The sequence below is a fragment of the Grammomys surdaster genome, unplaced genomic scaffold (genome assembly GCF_004785775.1).
Source record: "Grammomys surdaster isolate TR1022 unplaced genomic scaffold, NIH_TR_1.0 127, whole genome shotgun sequence".
NCBI lineage: Eukaryota > Metazoa > Chordata > Mammalia > Rodentia > Muridae > Grammomys > Grammomys surdaster.
Window position 1 is genome coordinate 1081258 of NW_021604585.1, and position 7577 is coordinate 1088834.

Genomic DNA, 7577 nt, shown 5'->3' on the forward strand with positions numbered 1-7577 from the left:
TAAGAGAGAATATGGAACTGGCTATTGCAGTCAGACATTTGAGATGTTTTGTTGACAATTCAATATTACCCATATTACTGGGATTCCTTATTATCCTCAAGACAAGGTATTGTGAAACAGGTGTTGTGGAGCTTTAAGATAATATCTTCATAACTGAGTGTGGTAGGAGCAGCTACTGGTGCTTCTGCCCTGGTTTTGCAAGGAACTCTAAAAAATTGGATCTCACTGGCCTCAGGCTACTTGAAGGGTTTTACCCAAACATGGATATCAGACCAAATCACACGATTTATATCAACAACATGAATGACAAAATTAAAAAAGAAGAATTGAAGAGATCTCTGTATGCCCTGTTTTCTCAGTTTGGACATGTAGTAGATATTGTGGCTTTAAAGACTATAAAGATGAGGGGACAGGCTTTTGTTATATTTAAGGAATTGGGTTCATCTACAAATGCTTTGAGACAGTTACAAGGATTTCCATTTTATGGTAAACCAATGAGAATTCAGTATGCAAAAACAAATTCCGATATAATATCTAAAATGAGTGGTACTTTTGCTGACAAGGAAAAGAAAAAAGAAAAGAAGAAAGCTAAGATCATGGAACAGGCTGCAGCAGCTGCAAACAAGAAGCCTGGTCAGGGCACACCAAATTTAGCTAATACCCAAGGAAATGCAGCGCCAAATCCTCAGGTCCCTGATTACCCTCCAAACTATATCCCATTCCTTAATAACTTACCAGAGGAGACGAATGAGATGATGTTATCCATGTTGTTCAACCAGTTCCCTGGTTTCAAGGAGGTTCACTTGGTACCATGGAGACATGACATAGCGTTTGTAGAATTTGAAAATGATGGGCAGGCTGGAGCTGCCAGAGATGCTCTACAAGGGTTTAAGATCACGCTGTCCCATGCCATGAAGATTACCTATGCCAAAAAATAACATGTGGGATGCAAGTGTTAAAGGACTTGGTATTATTTATAGCGTTTGGTTTGATAACATTTGATCAAGTCATTTTAAATGGTTGGAAGTGAAGATGAAGTTTTGGGAAAAGAGTTACCTAATTTTTTTTTCGTTTTGTTGAACTATGAAATACAGAGCCTTAATCTTGTACAATAAACTTTTATTTGTTAAAAAAAAAGAGTGAGAATTATACCCCCAGAAGGGGTCTCCTAGAAATATTCTCCATCATGCCTTGTTTGTTCCCAATTTTCTAAATCTGGACACTCACGGAAAATTTGCCTCTGGCATCCTGAGACTAAAAATTTTGTCACAGTTATATGGAAGGAAAATGAAACAGCCCAAACCCAGTTCTCATATAGGGCCAAGGATCAATATGTCTGTTTGACACCAAAGAAGGCTCACCTAGATAGCTGCCAGAAAGATTGGTGAAACAAATAGATAACTCCACAAAGCCAGACCCATTGTAGATAAAATGGATAACTTGAGACCCAGGGAAGAGAGTTATCCTTTCCAGACAAAAGTGAGCCACCTGTAGTAGTCACTGTTGGAGGCTTTGATGCTGATGCTGGCCTCTGGACTTGTAAGAGCAGGTGATAACAATCCCCATCAACCCCTTAATTTGACCTGGCAAGTAATTAATGGAGAGGATGACACTGTAAGGAGCACTTCTCAGGTCTCACACCCTGGCACTTGGTGGCCCAGCCTTTACCCTGATCTCTGCAAATTAGCCATAGGTGCCCCTGATAATTGGGACCTGGAAGGGCATATGAATTTTCAAAAAGCTCTCTCCTCACACTCTCCGGCTGACAGACATAGCTTCGACCCTTGGGGCAGGTGTGGCACAAAAGAAGGAGCATGTTAAGAGTGCTTCCCTTCTATGGTTGCCCTGGCTATCACCAAGACCACTCCTTGAATCCACAGTGTGGAGGTAAAAATGAATTCTTCTGCAAAAACTAGGGATGTGAAACAACGGGAGACACCTACTGGCATCCCTCCTCCCCCTGGGACTTTATCACGGTCACTGCTAATTATACACATCATAAAACAAGAAGCCAAGGAAACCCAGATTGGACTAATATTCCAGAGTGCTCAGGCTGGTGTCACCTGCTTCATATTCCATTTACTGATCTAGGAAAAAAGAATAATAAATGGACCAGTGGCCATTCTTGGGGGCTAAGGCTTTATAAGGAGTGCTCTGATGATGGCCTACTATTTACTATAAAACTGTTGATACAACCACCTGGGGTTGGTAGGCTGATGGTGCCTATTGGACCAAATCGTGTCTTAAATCCCTTGCCTCTACAAAAATGGCCTGCTACTCTTGTTCCTACCCTTTACCCCACTACTTCCCCTCCTTCTGATGATGCCTTTAAACCTGATACTCAACATTTTATTCTTGAGCTCCTTTTCAGTGCTAAATCATTCCCTCCCTGAACTCACCGAATCCTGTTGATTATGTTTTCATTCTACTCCACCCTTTTATGAGGGAATTGCTGTGAGTTCTGAAGGCACTGAGACCCAAGAGTCCTCCCTATGCAGGTGGAATCAACAGCAAGACGCAAAGCTAACACTGAGCGTGGTCTTGGGCCAGGGACTGTGTGTTGGTAACAAGATCCCTTCCACCCATGCTCATCTTTGCAATAAAGATTTCCTATGCCTCCTCTTCCTCTGCCTACCTTCTTCCCACAAATGATACTTGGTGGGCTTGCAGCGATGGCCTTACACCTGGCATTTATATTCCAAACTTAGTGAAAAACAAAACAGCATTTTGCATACTTTTACAGTCGACTCCTAGCTTAGCCTATTATACTGAAGAAGGTTTTGCTCAGGCATGGGACTCGGTTGCTGATCATACCCTGCTTAGGACAAGGCGTGACGTCTTATCAGCCATTACTTTATCTGTTCTCCTTGGCCTTGGGGCTGCTGGGGTTGGGACAGGCATAACTTCTCTAGTTCTTTCAAATAGGCACTACTCAGAACTTCATTGACAAGGACATCAAACAGCTAGAGATTGGCATCACTAATCTGGAAAAATTTTTCATTTGCTTTTCCTTCAGCAAGGGAGGCTCTATGCCACCCTCAAGGAGGAATGACGTTTTTATACTGACCGCACCAGGGTAGTTAGAGATAGTATGGCCAAGATCAGAGAGAGATTAGAATGGAAAGAAACAGCAGGAGCAAGAAGAGGGGTGGCTTAAAAACTGGTTCTCTGCCTCTCCTTGGCTTACCACCCTTTTCCCTTCCATCCTGGGCCCTGTGGTCGTCTCCTTCTCCTTTTGGCTTTCGACCCTTGGTCCTTTAACAGACTCACTGGCTCTGTAAACAACAAATTGAGTCCATGGCCTCTAAACCTCTATATTATCATAGACTTGATCTGGCTGATAGAGGCTTGGCTGAGCCTTGTGATGACATAGCTCCTTTAGGAGTGGCATAGAACTCAGATCTGTGCATGTTGGTTCAGCATGGTGCGAACACAACATGGGTACCTGCAAGGGGTGTGTGACGAGGTACCAAAGGGGGAGGACCCAAATTGTCAACTTCTGAGTCTTCCAAAAAGCAAACCTGATTGTATAGAGGTTGGTGTCGACTTCTTGTGTCTGAAAGCAGCTGGCTAGGAGCCTCAATATCCTACATGGCCCATGAGACAAATAACTCTCTCCTCCCCAAAAAGACACCATTACAATTGATACTGAGAGGATCAGGTCAACACTTTCCCCCTTTGGTCAATGCCCACTTATCTGCCGATGAGATTTCTTAATGTCTGAATTCGTCTGCCTGCCTCGTTTAAAATTGTGAAAAGGGAGCAGATGCCGGGAGCCAAACCCAGGAAATTACCTGCTGTTCTGGAAAGCCTAGTCAGTACAAGGTTAAGAAAGGACGTTCGCAGGTCTCAGGTCCCAGGAACTTAAAGAACGTCTGTTATTTCCTGGGAGTTGGATATGACAGTGGGATGGATGGTCTTGGGCAATAAGGATATGGCAGTGGGATGGTCTTAGACAATGATGACTCAATAGTGGGATAACCCTAAGCAATGACCCTCGCCTAAATGTCTTGTTTTGTTGTGTCTTTATAACCTGCCCCCAAAATTAAAGTTTCAGAGCTTGATCAGAACCCCAGTCTTGCTATCTGTTCTTGTGTCTCTTGTTCATTCTTTCACCCTCTTCCCTAGGGTCTCATCGAATCCCTGCGGGTTGGGGCATGTAGACAGCTTCAGACTCCTTTGAGAACAGCACCACCTCGGTCATAAACTAGTCCTCAGAAATGGCTCAGGAGAGCAAACCTGCTCATCACAATGAGCTCACGCACTCCCTTATTTCACAGATAAGGAAAGTGGAATGATTTGGATTCTGTGCAACAAAAACTGTCTTGAAGGACTTTAAATACTCCCATTTTATCAGGATTCTCCAGTTAATTTGAACGCACACTTAAGCTTGAGAAACACTGGTCTAGAACAGTGTGTGGAAGATGACATAACATGCTGTGTAGATGGAGGCCACTGGACAGCCATGGCAGGATCCTCTGGGAGTCAGTACCCTGGAGAACTCGTCCATCACTGGTGATAAGTGGGTCTTCAACTTCTCCCACTCACTTTGTTTTGTCAGTTGTGCAGTGATGACTAGCCCACTGGAGATTAGGGCTTACTAATGAAACTCAGAAGGTACTGACAGGCAAACAGAATTGCCAAGAACTATCTAATGGTCCCAGAGTTACAGAATATCCTTTATCTTTATATATATTCTTAGGATTTTTCTTTCTGGTAAGTTCCTTCAGGCAGGCACTAAGATAGCAGCCTAAAATATCACTTCCTCAAGATAGATGCCAGTAGCAAGTCGAGATCTCTGAGAAATGGTTTCTTTGTATCGGGCAGAAGGTTTGATACATTACCTTTAAAAACTTCACTAAGCCATCTTTGCCTAATTCCAGCTATGCTTTAATGGGTTTTCTTTTCTCTCAATTGCATTTCAGTTCCTTTCCTCAGGGAGCTTGCTGCTTTCACTGGTTTTGGGGGTGGCCTCCCTGTAAATGATTTCACAAGGCTGTCTGTGTCCATAGATGTCCAAACACAACTGCATATTCATTTTTATTGACTTTGTTCTCTAAGGACGCAGCTCTAAGCCTCTTTCTACGCTGCCTCCTAACAATGACTGCTTTAGTCCAACCTTGGCTCAGCAGCTGATAGAGGGCAGATTACTGAACTGTAAGCATTTAAACTACCTTCTGGAAAAGCAGCAGCGAGGAAGCTAGGGGATTTACACAAAGTCAATGACTGAATTGTAAATGTACTCACAGAGCACAGAGTCAAGATGGTCTTTAAATCGAAAGCATTGTACTCCCTGCCAGAAGGGAAAGGTATGGGAAGGGCTGTGTTGGGACTATATGGTGCTGTTAAGCCCACTTAAAGCCAGACTTCTTGGATTGCCAGGAGTATCTACTTCAGACTAAATGCTGAAGAGCAGTTGGGGATATTATAAATTTGCTCACCATGCATCATTTCCAGACATTTCCTAGTCTTGGCAGAGGTGGACATTCTACTCTTCTGACACGTTGTGGAGATGGACATTTAACATGCTCCATCTATTGCCACAATCAGAAGACAGCCGTTGCTATTTTATATTATTGGCTAATAAAAAAAAAAAAAAAAACCCTTTACTGCTTTACAGTCCTTTTGCTCTGATGACTTCTGGAGCCCAGTTCCAAACCTACTGTTTATCACGGGAGGGAGCGTCTGCTATAGGAAACTTGCTTTAGCTTCCAAACACTTTCAAATCAGACACAAAATGTAGAAGAAAATGATCAGTTCATTGGTGATTATGTAATATTAGCCAAAATCTTTCCCGAATTAAGATGGGTTTTATATTCCTTAGGGGGCCCATTCTATTAACTATGCTATGTTCTCAGCAAGGTGGTTGTATGGACTGCCTCCTAAGTCTGTGTTTTAGAAATGGAAACAGTGAACTGCAGAAACCAGCCAGGCTCAGAGAGAAGCTGGCTTCAGACTCAGTCACTGGCTCATGAGGCCTCAAGGATATCACAGAAGTGCGTGACAGGAGTCAATGACTTGAATGAGTTTGCAGCTAAAGGAAATGTTTTTTTATACCTCAATCCCTCTTTAATTTTTGTAACAGTCAAACATATTTATTCATAAAAAACACAATGGGATAATTTTTGCTGAGGAACATAGCAATAAATACAGTTGAAGGAAACAGAGTGACTGCACAGATACATTTACACAGATGAAGGCTTCATAACTGTACCGCCTACATCACATGTGTGTGGCCATCGTTGTTCATGGTCCTTCAGACATACGGCTCTGGAAAGAGTTTATAAACCTAAGGAAGAGAATGTGCATGCATATAATCACAGCTGCACACTGATCATAATCGTGTTGGAAGATGGCAGGCATCAAACACTGCGTAGACATTAACATGCGTGTTTCTAAATGCTGCATCTTAGACTTAGTTGACCAAGACCATGTTCCAAATAAGTCTGAGCTGACTCTTCCATGTAGAACCCAGGTATGTTAAACTGAAAAATACTCTCTCCCCAAGCAACTAAGAAGCCAGCTTCATATTGAGAGTAGCAGCTCAAGACTATAAAAGTGCATTGATATTTGATAAGAGAATTAGCTATACTGGGCAGCTCTCCTTTCAGAGCATCCCTTTTTACTGCGTATGCAGGTTGTTGGTTATAGTCCACGAGTTAACTGTTACAGCACTGAAAGGCAACTAGGAGGGAAGAGGCAGAGAATGCAGAATGTTTGCAAAAGGGTATTTTAGAAAGACAAGATAAAAATATGACTCAATGATACCTAAATTCTTACTGGATATAAAACAATGGGCAAAATACTAAGTTCCCTTATGGGAGTCTAACAACTGAACCTTGGTTGCCATATCGGTAACCTCTGTGGTTGATTGGTAATCATCTTGGTGCTTAACATGATATTTATTGATCCGGGTATCCTTCCTGACAATCCCTAGCATTGATTTGGGGTCTGTTTCTTTCTTTGTCTGGCTTCTATTGTGCTGACATATTCTTGGGGGGAGGGGAGGCATAGTATTTGGATCCATCTACTTACCCCTCAAGCCTGAAAATACCCTATTCCTTTCTAGGAAGTAACATTGTTGGTAACATCTGTAAAGAAATAATCCAGGTGCCCACTGGCTGTCATGTTAGCTTCTGTTTTAGATGTCTCCTCTGGAGACTATGCTAACATCTCTGGCCTGCTGGTCCTTGTTGTCATTCATTTACAGATGAGTCATGTCTGGTCAGATAGTTTGTCAGTTTGCATTTGGAGACCATGAACATGCTTGCTAGTCTCATAGGCTGTCATGCCTGCTTGGCTAGCACATTTGTTGGTTCCCATCTGCAAACCAATGACACATTGGTCAGCCTTTAATTTTCCTCCATCTAAATGTCTTATTTGCTTTTTCAAAGACTTAACTCCAGTGTCAGTGGTTGGAAGAAATCCTGTTAGCCAGACCGACTAAAGTCACCAGCATAGTCTGAACTTGAGTCACATTTCTATCCTAAATAAGATTGTTTGCTTCAAATATGTGATGGGTTCTATACTATAAGCCCGAGTAGCTTTGATAAAGTCACTGATGATCTGCTGAGGCC

At 42.5% G+C, this 7577-nt stretch overlaps 1 pseudogene; it reads left to right on the top strand.

Annotated features, from left to right (window-relative positions):
• Window positions 1–260: 260 nt before the first annotated feature.
• On the top strand, window positions 261–938 carry LOC114608218 (annotated as a pseudogene).
• The last annotated feature ends 6639 nt before the right edge of the window (window positions 939–7577 follow it).